Here is a 12,586-nt window from a genome sequence, read left to right on the forward strand (position 1 = left end):
TTTCAAAATCCGATGCCTGGGAAGATCGCTTCCCCTCCCGCTCGAACCTCCTAAGGAGTTAATCTAATGGCCTGATTTGGCGCTGCGTCTTTGCAGAACTTTGGCAGGTGCGATCGGTCGCATGTACTTCTCACGTTCTCAGAGGGTGGGGGGGGCAGTGTTGAGTTAATTGAGGCGTTTGGAGTCCAAGACAGGACTATGGTCCCTCGCCGAAATTCGACAGTTCCGTCTTGATCTTAATTCCCAGCTCTGGTCTATGTACCAAACCTCGCTGCCGCTTGGGGATTTTTCATCCTTGTGCCACTCTTTTTCTCGGCTGACGGTCAGCACCTGCTCTTTCCCTCCTGGATGATCCCATCAAACGCAAGCTGGCTTTTCTGGTTCAGGATCTTCTGCCCCCCTTGGAGCTCTTTGGATTTTATTAGCTTCCTGGCCTGCTTTATCTGCGTGGTTCCTCCTTTCTCTCACTGGCCAACTTCTGAAATTGTCTGGTGGCACAGATGAGTTGTTAGCACCTTTCAACTAACTTCAGGGCTGTGCCGGTTTCCATTGCTTGTCGTTGCTTACCCCTGCCTGCGGCGCCCCCCACCCCCATTCCTATATTTGTACCCTGTTCATCTTCCTTCCTGTCCTGAGCGTAGAACTGGCATGGCCTATTTCTGTGCTCAGATTGCTATTGTGGTGAGGCCCTTGGGGACAGCTTGGGTGATGAATCTCTACCCAGCTCATTCCATTTGTCACACAGCCTCTGTTTTCAGCACCTGCCCCCCCCCACACACTTTGGCAGCAGATTGCATTTGTTCTGTACACATCCTTTTGTTCCCCTCCACTACAGAATGCTAGCCTTCTTCCCGGTCATTTCTCATCCTCTTTATTAAGAGAAATAAGGAGGGGGCCACCAATTATGATAACCAAAACTAAGTATGAAGATGGTACTGGCTTGGTCAAGGGAGGGGAACTTTGTTTCAGCTGGCCAAGATGATGTCAAGATGGGTATATGGTACTTTATTTTTTTTACTATAAACTCTTTTTACTAGCAGGTGACATTCTTTCCACCTGGTGTGCTCCTGATATATTAAGAATTCAACTCCCACAATTCTCAACCATGCTGGAGAGGGCAAACCAATGACCTATCACTATACAAAGTGGCCCATTGCATCACATGACCACCCTAGGGCTTTCTGTGGAAATAGATTTGCCTCCCCAGAGCTGTCTAACAATATTGGGGAGGCTCTGATATGAGGTCCTAAACATACTTACTTAAAAATAAGTTCCTAATAGTCTTAATTCCAAGCAGGTGTTTTTTTTAAATCAGAGACATCAGTTCTGTCCAAGGTGGTACCTCCCAATTTGTTACAACTATCAACAGCCTGAATGTCTAGCCAGAGCAACAGAACTGGAGAGCTCAAATTTAGGAAAGGCTGGAAAAGCCATTTTTTAAAAAGAAATTCAGTTAAAGTGAGCTTTTGCTTGCTGAAATGTCATTTTCTCCTAAAAGGCAGAAGTGTGTGTGTCTGTGTAAGTAATTTTTACATGTTTTCCTTTATGTTGGAAAAATGAAAGTATATAAATGTGATCCTGTGAGCTCCAAGAACAAAGGTTGGATTTTATTCCCATCCAGAATTTTTCTCCAAAGTTAGGGCTCTGTAGTTGAAGGGCCGCCCAGGCTTTTATGCAGCATGTCAAGAGCCACACTCCAAAAAAGGCTGGGCCGGAGCCCATTTTGAGTGCAGGATCAGGAGTTTAAACACATGAAATGGATTCCTGGAATATCCACAAGGCATAAGAGATCCCTTAACCCTTGCCCTAAAAAGGGGTCACAGATCTTTGGTTCTACCTGCTCAGCAAAGGAACAGTGGAGGGTTGCAACTCTGGACTGTACCTTTTATAGAATTTTGTCTAATTTTGCCTTTTTAAAAAACAACCCTTGACCTCATTAAATAAGTAAATAAGAACCTTGTCTCCTAACGGGTGCCTCCTCCTCCCTCCACTCTTCTGATAATAATCTATTTCATTTGACCAGCTATCTCATCCATAAGGCCTTCCGTTCAGGAATTCTGCAGGGCATCCTCTACAGTAAAAGCCCTGTTCTAGTGGATTTTTCATCCTCCTCTGGTGCTTTTACAGCCCTGATTACATTATCCCAATTCTCCTTTTCTCCTCAAACATTTGCCTCTTTGTCTTGCTAAGATCCACACATCCTCCACCCTTCCCTGTCCATGCAGTTTGGGAACTGCACATCAATATTCAAAGCAGCAATGAGGTCATTTTTCCAAGGGCTTCTCCTCTCCTCCTCTTCACTATTCAGGAAACACACCAGGAATTGTTCTTGTGCTCCAGTAAGAGATCCCTCTCATGTGAAAGCTGGGGGTGAGTGGGGGAAGATTAATGAGAAAGCTGCCCACATAAGCAAGCTTCCATTGGCAGCTTATTAAAACTATGTTATTCTTTGTGCTCTCCAGCTGCATTGGTAGGAAATGGAAAAAGAGTTCTTACTTAGAGTGGCTTTGTAAAAAGCCAGGATACAATCAGTGATATGGCCATTTCAGGAAAGTTTCAGTGTTTAGCCATTATTAGGAAGATAAAGTAAAATCACTAAATGATGAGGATTTATCATTTTTAATTGCTTTAGGGTGTGATTAGAATCAAGCCCAAAGATCCTGTCTCACCACCGCAGCATGTCCTTCTATTGTCATCAGTGATAAAAATAAGTTCTGCGAATACCAATTTCAAACTGGTGAGGTACTGCTTTTAAAGTGTCCTCTTCTGAATATTTTCCAGTAGACACATTCATATTTGATTCTTTCTACCCAGTAGAAAGAATTAATGGCACTCACTCTTTTTTAAAAAAAAACAGTTGGGAATGATTGGATGTGAGAAATTGTTAGTCGACCTTCATCGTAACAAAATCCACATTAACTTTTAGCAAAGTTAATGTTGGTTTTATTATGATGAAGCTAGACCGACTATTACACCTTGGTTTTATTTCTGTACCTTCCAAAGGTTCTTACGGTTAGTAAATTAAGGATGCTGTAAAGAAATAGCAGGATGAGCTAAAGAAGAACAACACTGATGATGTCATGCAACAGGGAGGAATTGAGTTTTCTCAGGGGAACAGAATGAGACAATAAATCAAATTGCAGATAATCAAGGTCAGGAATGAGAAATGATGCAGAGCCCTCTTTACACAATGCAAAGTGAAACCCATTTCTCAGATTGTTAAGGAAGCATCTTTTTCTTTTTCCAGCATCCGTTTCCATATATTGGGGAACTCCAAAGAATGTAGGCGTTGTTTTGATTGATACTTTTAGCTTTAATAATGTCTAAAGCAAACTTTTATAATTTTTCAATTTGCACTTTCAGAGGAAGGTGTTTTTTTTTAAATAACAGTTTTATTTGAAAGCTTTTCTTATATGAATGTTTATGGGTAATGTTAGATTTTCCTATGGTATTTCAGACCAGACTGGGGTAGACCTGTGGGTTTTACTAGGCCCAGGCCAAGGTTCTTCAGTTCTGAATATACTTTGTGGAGTCTAGTTCCCACCTTAAGGTTATAAATTTATTGTTAGAGTGCTTTTTCTAAAAAAAAAAAGGGGGGGGTGGATTTCCAAGTGGTACAAACATGGTAGAACTTGTTTTTCCCTTCCTTCCTTCCTTCCTTCCTTCCTTCCTTCCTTCCTTCCTTCCTTCCTTCCTTCCTTCCTTCCTTCCTTCCTTCCTTCTTTCCAATGGAAGAGATGATGCCCAAGGTCTAATTTATTTTTAGAACAAAAGGTGGCAGATCTATTCACCCTGAAATTCTGTATGTGCAAATTATACACCCAGCACAAAAACTATAAAACGAACCTCATCAGTCTTGGAAAAGGATGGGAATACTGCCAGGAGCCTGCTACCAAATGCTACAAAAGCTTGTATGAAATTAAAAGTGGCCTGGGAGTCCTATGGGAATGTAAAGATGAAATTATATTTATTGAATGCATATATATTGGGATGTGAATAACATGATATAAGGAGCATTTGTGTATGACATTTAATGTGTAGTGAGTATAGTAATGTATCCCGGCAATATTATTATTGCCATACACAATTGCTACATACGGTCCAATGCACAGGCTTGTTCCCGTAGCTCAGAGTATTTCTCATAAAAGTAGGTGTGAAAAGCTAATAAGTGAATCAGGTACAATGATGTATCTTAGAAGGGTTTGATATCAGGCTGCATGTGATGCCATTCAAAATAGGGTTGGTGGATAAAATTGCAAGGTGCCATTCAGCCCTAATATAGCAGTGTTAGCTTATCCCAAAGATAGATGGATGGATGGATGGATAGATAGATAGATAGATAGATAGATAGATAGATAGATAGATAGATAGATAGATAGATAGATAGATATTGCCATCTAAAGCCCAATACCAAAATTATTCAACTGCTCCATTGTCTCAAAGCACACCCTGCATCATCCAGGAAGGCTTCTTGGATTGGCAAAGTAGTTACAAGACAGTTGCTGGAAAATGGGCTAAGCTATTGAGCCTTTTCTTTGTACAGTTGTAAATTAGTAAATTTAACTTAAAATTATTTAGATGGCAGCTCTATGGCTCAAGGAGAAGAGACTAGTGTAAGATTCATTGAATCCTTGATACTTTTTTTTAGGGCAACAATTTGACATTGGACTTTCTCTCCTATCTGCCAAAGATTGGCTTTTTCTAAGATTAGGTCACAAAAGAGAACATGAGGGGACAGATAGGCTAAGGAAAAACTAAATCTAAAATCACCTCATTCCAAAGACCCTCATTCCAAAGACCTCCCCCCCTTAATAAAAAGAAGTTTAGTGTTTAACAAAAAGAAAAACACTCTAATGTGAAGCAGTGAATTCTTATTTCCATCCTGTTGATTTTCAGTTGGAATGTCTCAGATATTCTGGTAAGAATTCAAGATTTATTTGCCCACATGTGAAATAATTTCATCAAATAATGTTTATTATTTAAGAACTATATTTAATGAAAAAATGTATATTCACAAATTAGAATGTAGGTAGGGAAATATTGTAATCCTGGCTAATAGGGGAAAAAAACTCTTTTGTTTTTACAAGAAAAGAAGGTACAAAACTGTCCTATTTGTACAATAAATAGATGCAAGAGAATGAAATTAATTAAGACCACTTTTTAACTTTCATTTTTCCAGGCCTCTTGCATTCATTAATTAGGATCTCACAAAACATGGTTTCCATGATTTTTGTACATGGGTGTGGATTCTAATCCCTGGACTAAGGTTACAGTTTTATTCAGGACAATTGTAATAATACTTATTGTAATAATAAGATACGTAGCTTGGATTATGAGAAAGATAAAACCCCAAATTCCTTTCCCCATAAATAAATTCACTCAAAAAAACTAAAGAATCAAATGAACAATTTAAAAATAAATCTCTTTATCAAGTTATATAACTATTAGATTGTGATTTGCTTTTTAGGACTTGAACTCCTGTTTTCATATTTTTCAGTGATCCATATTAATATTGACTAATAATTAATAAGCCTGTGCCAGTACTGAGATTTTAGTAAACCTCCACTATATATCCTGACCATTGGGTAGAATAGAATAGAATAGAATTTTTATTGGCCAAGTGTGATTGGACACACAAGGAATTTGTCTTGGTGCATATGCTCTCAGTGTACATAAAAGAAAAGATACGTTCATCAAGGTACAACATTTACAACACAATTGATGATCAATATATCAATATAAATCATAAGGATTGCCAGCAACAAGTTATAGTCATACAGTCATAAGTGGAAAGAGATTGGTGATGGGAACTATGAAACGATTAATAGTAGTGCAGATTCAGTAAATAGTCTGACAGTGTTGAGGGAATTATTTGTTTAGCAGAGTGATGGCCTTCGGGAAAAAACTGTAATGTTTGACCTTGGCTTTTCATGTTGGGTTGCTCTGGGTTTGTTTGTTTGGTTGGTTTTTTGTTGTTGTTGTTGAGTTGACTTCATCCTACATAATTTCATGTTGCTAATTTCAACAAATATCAAGGATACATTAGAAGAAGATTGAACCTTTGCATTTTTAGAAAGCTTAACATAAACATTAATCTGATGAGACAGGCATGGCCTATCTCAAAAAAATTAATATCACATCTCTAACCATGTCCAGTGATAGCCCCTGGCTAATCTTGTCTTTGCTGAAAAGCTAGGAAGAATTTGGTATGATTAGTACTTGGTTGAAAGGCCCCTAGAGAATTCCAGAGCCCTGGGAAAATTGAAAAATCACCTTGAAAGAAGGCAGTACAGCCAACCACTTCTGTATTATTATCAGGAGAACTATGTGGTTATGTCCATGAAGTCACCAGGAGTTGAGTTGAATTTGAAGAAACTTTAAGATGATCTATTATTAGATGTTTGTTTCTTATGAGTCATCTAGATATTAATGTATTTTTACATAGGTCGCTAATGCACTGATGCCTACCTTGCAAGTTAAGAAAATTTACTTGATTAGGCCTCTTAGAGAAAACAAGAAAAGTTAATATTTTGAGACTTCTGGCTCAATAATTAACAGGTTCCATAGCACTTTGACAACCCACCGCCTAAACTGTTTCTGCTGCAGCTGGTTAAAATTCAGTTTTTTCCTCTGATGGTAATCTGAGGGTTTTGAGAACTAGGTTGAGACCTGAGAGCCAAAGTGCTGTCAATGGATCAGGCACTAATAAGATGCGAGTGCTGATGATCCCTTCCATTGGCAAATATTGCCATTCTTACCATCTGCTGTCTTTTCAAGCTGCTGGTTGCTTATACTGTCTGTGGCATCTTTGTTTTCCCTGTCATTTGTGAAATCAACAATAGCCACAGCAGGAGATTTCCTATCAGACAGGCTTGCTTTTGCCTCAGTTTCTAGAAGTGGGGGTTGGCATTTCTTTCTATCACCAAATCCATCCAAAGTATGACAATATGAAAATGTGCATTAAGATTGATCATGTTTGATGCAGTCTAAGCATGTATGTTCAAAAACATGTTCCATTGAGTTAATGCCAACTCAGTAAGAACTATATAGTTTGGGACTATAACTTCAAGAATACCATAGTTCTTTGACAAAGTGATAATATCATGAGTAGAGTGAATTCAATTCAATCTTTAACATTTCTGATACCCTCTGGTTTCAAGTTGTTATATGTCCCTTTTTCTTTCTTGTTTTTAAGATGTCTGCTTGTTCATTATCATTCCACATAACTGAGTAGCTGTTTACTTTTTACTTGTCCTTTATTTTTGAAATTTTATTCAGCTGGGAACAGAGCTAAAGCTGTAGTTTTCTACTTTCTGTGAGCAAGTCACATATTTACTCCTCAGAATTTCATTTCTGTAACTTTATGCCAGAAATGTAACAGTGACAGTAAAATGCCTATATAATCCACTGAGCAGTCTTTGTTTTTTTAATCACAAGATCCATTGTCCTGGTAAAAATAACTACTTGGATTGTGCGAACAAACGTCTAGGATCTAAATTGACCCTTATAGCATTGACGTTACCGCTGAAACTTCTGAACTAAGCCAGTCTCCATGGTCACCAAAGAATCAGGATATAAATGAGATTAAATGCTTAATGAGGTTGTGTTTCAATCACATGTATGGAGTTATATTGATTACTTGCTCAGGAAAATTATTTTGCTATGTTGAACCATGCAAATGGCATGTCATTGTGTGTGATCAGCCAATCTAGATCCCCATGGATAAGAAATATGCAGCAGCTTGAAATGTAACATTATACTTTAGTAACAAATGATAGTACATTAATATGTGAAAGTTCAGCATTCTTTAGTCAAAATAAACTCTGTTTACAAAGTTAAGCTGCCTCTTATTTCTACTCTTATTTTCTTGTCAATTTATTTGTTTCCTAATGTATAAATCTATAGCTGCATATTAATAATAGTAAATGCTTGGATGGGTCAAGAGCTGAAATCCATCTGCAGAGATAATGTTAAGTATTATCTTGGCAAGAGTTATATTTTTTATTGCATGACTTTAGAAAAATTTGTGCCCTCTGCCAATTGGCTTGTGAGTAAATAAAAATATAGAAAGCAAGTCCTTTTACAATGCACATGTACTAGGCATAGAAATATAGAAGAACATCCTTAATGGAAAGTGAAGTATTATGGAGCATACAGAATAACAGGAATATTTACATGGATAAGTAACAGTGGTATAATTTTGTTTCAACTGATTTTATTGAATTGATTTATATGGTATCTTTTCAACTTAGAGAATAAATAATATCTTCATCTATATTAAAGTTTAATTCTCAACTTAGGTTCTCACCTAAAGTTTATTATAGCATTTTGGATTGTTCCCAAGGTAAGGGAATGAATGCATCTCATTTTTAGTTACATGCCTCAATGAAGTTGTCAGTTCCCGGGATTGTTTTGGTCCTATTGAGAACTCACCTAGAATCAGTGCTACTCTGGTATTACTTTGCTATGCAGCAGGCCAAGAAAGGCTCAACCCAGTAAATCCCCTTAAAATTATTTTCCAGACGTCACCAAACTTTTGGAGTTGGTGGGTATATTTGGAATTTTGAGAACATATTATGGCTACTAGGTACCTTTCTTATTCACCAAATGGCTGCCACAGACGAATACAATCATTTACAAAGTCCTGGTTTACAGGAATAGTACCTGAAGCTAGTTCCTCCCCTGCCACCACATGATGCTTTCTACCACCCCTGCTTATCTTTGTCTTTTTTCTAGGCAGCTGTGCACACTTCTAAGCAAAGTACTGTACTTCAGCCACTGATCATGCTTATGGTGAGGCCCAGAAGCATCTTGAAAATAAAGGTGATGTTAGATGTGTGTTGGGGGGAGGGGGTAAAAATGGGTGGGGATAGGAAGACTGATGGGTGGAAAGAAAAGTGTTTACTGCCATGTTGGTACTTCTAGATGTGACCTTGGAGTCCCATATTTTGTCCTATGCAGTTTGGAAGCTTTTCTCAGTCTTACCACTCTAGAGCCATCTGAATTGTATGCCATGTTAAAAGTCCACTCTACTTTTTTTCACAGCATATCAAGCTTTAGGGTTTGTGGAATTAACATGAATCATTACAAAAAGAACTTTAGGAAATGATGTCCCATAGTTTCCTAATGGGTCATCTGTCTCAGGGTTCTCCAACCTTGGCAACTTTAAGACTTGTGGACTTCAACTCTCAGAATTCTGGGAGTTGAAGTCCACAAGTCTTAAAGTTGCCAAGGTTGGAGAACCCTGGTTGTTCGCGCTCTCCGTCTGTCTGTCTGTCTGTTTGTCTCTCTCTCTCTCTCTCTCTCTCTCTCTCTTGGTGGTGTCAAATTGTTGGCCCGCAAGCCGGATGCGTCATGTGCAGGCCACGCCCAGCCCAGCTCTGTGAAGGGGAAAAACATGATGTGGAAAGTTTGACACCCGTGATCTATTTAGATTAGATTATTCAGATTATGAAATCAGGGTAGAGTATCTGAATTTAAAATCACAATTCTTAAAATTCTATTTGTTTTGAACACTCCCAGTTCTGCTGTCTTCTACCGGGTTTTGTATATGTAAGGTTATAGAAAGAAAAGCATAATGGAGGGAAGGCATACAAATGTCTACGTTGATATTGTATTTATCAGTTAAACCATTTGATTCATATTATTAGAAATTCAAATTGCATTCAGTAGGTAAAATTCAGTAGGTAAAATTCAGTAGGTAAAAAAAAAAGGGTTGCGATGGGTCGGACACGACTTCGCAACTAACAACAACAAGGTAAAATTTGAATTAGTCTTGAATTAGCTATTTACAGTATCATCCTTCTTCTATTCAGAAATTAATATCTACAATCCCAAAACCATTTTTAAAATTATGTTAAAATTTTTGGAACAAGTACAAACAATATTTATCTCCGGGTCTTTCTCTTTTTCCCCCATCCCAAATCATCCTTATTTTAAGCATGAAGATAAATCTGTTCTATTCAAAAAATAGCATAGAAGATTTTATAGAATTAACTATTAAATTATTGATGGAAACTCTGGTAGTGATGAATACGTTCTGCAAAAGATTTGTCACAAGTTCTAGTGAGTCAAGTTCAATCCTTCTCTCATGAATTATTTATGTTTCATCAGCTCAGACTATTATCAGCAGTTGAAGGATGGTATACATCTACTTCATTGGAAAGCAAGGGATTTTTTTCAATCTTATATTAATCACACCTCTTATATTAATCATAAGTCTTTAAGAACTTTAGGAAGGCAATCTAGAATCACTACTTGATGAATCTGATTGGAACTTTTGGCAGAGAATGTGATGCAAATTATCAAGCACTGAGCATGAAAGTGATCTACGGGTGGCATTCTGTTCTGTTAAAATTACAATTATGTAAGCTTTTTAATTTTGTTGGTACGGTTGCTATCTTTGTGATTAGGGACAATTAGATAGTTGCTTCAAATGAATGTTGCTAATGAACTATTGTTGAAATTAGAGGATCATTCAACTGACTTTCACAGTTAATACTGTTGTTGGTTTATTGTACATCCCCCCCCACCAATAGATAAGAATTCATGCAGCCTAAGGAATTGATTCATTTTCCATTGCCAATACAAGGCTTCTTTGCTGATAACACTAGAAAACTGCAGTACATCTGATCAGTGACATTTAAAAGTGTTAGTTACCGTATATACTCGAATATAAGCCGATCCGAGTATAAGCCGAGGTCCCCAATTTTACCCCAAAAAACTGGGGTAAACTGGGGACTCGAGTATAAGCCGAGGGAGGGAAATGAGGCAGCTACCGGTCAGGGAAAGCCTCCTCCTCAGCCGAGAAGGCTGGCTCCCCGCCCGCCCTCTCACTGCACCGCAGGGCTTCCCAGCTAATGCAAAAGCCCGCCAAGTTTGCACCATCCGGTATAATGTGAAAAAGAAAAAGAAAAACTGAGTATAAGCCGAGGTCCCAATTTTACCCCAAAAACTGGGGTAAACTGGGGACTCGAGTATAAGCCGAGGACGTTTTTCAGCACAAAAACGTGCTGAAAAACTAGAAAACTGCAATACATCTGATCAGTGACATTTAAAAGTGTTAGTTAAGTGCTTTGGCTGAAAAAATGTAAACACTTCAGTAACCAATTATTAATTATATTGGCAATAATTTTTCCTAGGGAAACCACTAGGAAACTCCAGGATTATAGGAAACAAAAACAATGCAGCATTCTTTGGTATTGTTGCGAAGTATATGAATGTGTCCATATTATGACTAGGAGATCGGCACCTTTCATCCTGCCAAGTGGCATAAAGTCATCTTTCAAGGCAAGTTTGGCTCGTGGTGATTTTACAGGCACACCAGGGGTGAAATCCAGAAGGTTCTGACAGGTTCTGGAGAACTGGTAGTGGAAATTTTGAGCATTCGGAGAACCGGTAGCGGAAATTTTGAGCAGTTTGGAGAACCGGTAGTGGAAATTTTGAGCAGTTCGGAGAACCGGTAGTGGAAATTTTGAGCAGTTCGGAGAACCGGTAGCGGAAATTTTGAGCAGTTTGGAGAACTGGCAAATACCACCTCTGGCTGGCCCCAGAGTGGGGAGGGAATGGGGATTTTGCAGTATCCTTCCCCTGGAGTGGGGTGGGAATAGAGATTTTGCAGTATCCTTCCCCTGCCATGCCCACCAAGCCATGCCAACAGAACCGGTAGTTAAAAAATTGGATTTCACCACTGAGGCACACCTATGTAGCTTTACTGTATTATAAAGTGCTTTCCTTTCAGCTTCATGGTCTAGATTAGAGGTGTCAAACTCGAGAGCCGCATCAGGGTTCTGTTTGACCTCGGTGGGGGGGCATGGCGAGGGTGCGCATGGCCAGCTCAACATCACTCGTGTCTGCTCCTGTGGTGGCCCGAGCATTCTACCAATGAAAATGGGCATCTGAGCTCTGTATTCAGACGCGACGGCCTCCTGCAACCCTCTGCCAACATGGCCCTCCAGAGCTCCATTTTTGCTGGCAGAGGCACTGGGAGCCAGTCCTTCACTGTTTCCAGGGCCCCTCAGGCCAGATCCAAGCACCCCGCGGGCCTTGAGTTTGACACTCCTGGTCTAGACTGTAGCCCTAGGATTTCTCAGCATCTTTCATCTAAAGCTATTGCCTTTGGCCCTGCTTATTTTTTATTTATTTTTTATTAAATTTTATTTTTATTAAACATTTATTTATTAAACAAATTAAACATTAATTGACTAGTTATGACCCCTTTGCTGGGCAATAGCATAATCTTCACTGACTGTTTTTACTATTTTTTGCAAAACAAGAGGCTTGATTTGGTAAGCAAGCATGCTTCTGCTTGGCCCAGTCCAGGCAAGTTTTATCACATAAAGCTGCAATCCCCACATCCAGCAGCCTGTCTCACTTGAATCAGTGTAAAATGTTTTTGGATAAAATAGCATAATAGCGGAATGTAATCAAATTTAATCATGATATACATATCATTACCAACATTAGAAATCCAAGTATCTGAAGATAAGAAAGGAAGCATATGTGCAAATTTACGTAGTGACACAGTAACAACACATGTAAAAATTGCACAGCATTTTGATTTTCAATAATAGTCCAAGGTCGTTTG

The 12,586-nt window shown here is 38.7% G+C and overlaps 1 protein-coding gene across 9 annotated transcripts in view; it reads left to right on the top strand.

The window, feature by feature from the left end:
- Nucleotides 1–12,586, top strand: part of PCBP4 (poly(rC) binding protein 4) — a 59,218-nt gene that overhangs the window by 769 nt on the left and 45,863 nt on the right. The window contains exons 2-3 of one of the 9 annotated variants that reach the window (XM_058167322.1): nt 8,737–8,823; nt 11,142–11,289. The exons of 7 other annotated variants lie outside the window; for them this stretch is intronic. The gene's annotated coding sequence lies outside the window, so the exon portion shown is untranslated. The remainder of the gene's footprint in view (nt 1–8,736; nt 8,824–11,141; nt 11,290–12,586) is intronic. One more of the 9 variants, XM_058167321.1, reaches the window with a different exon arrangement.

This window comes from Ahaetulla prasina, chromosome 2 (genome assembly GCF_028640845.1).
Source record: "Ahaetulla prasina isolate Xishuangbanna chromosome 2, ASM2864084v1, whole genome shotgun sequence".
NCBI classification, from domain to species: Eukaryota; Metazoa; Chordata; class Lepidosauria; order Squamata; family Colubridae; genus Ahaetulla; species Ahaetulla prasina.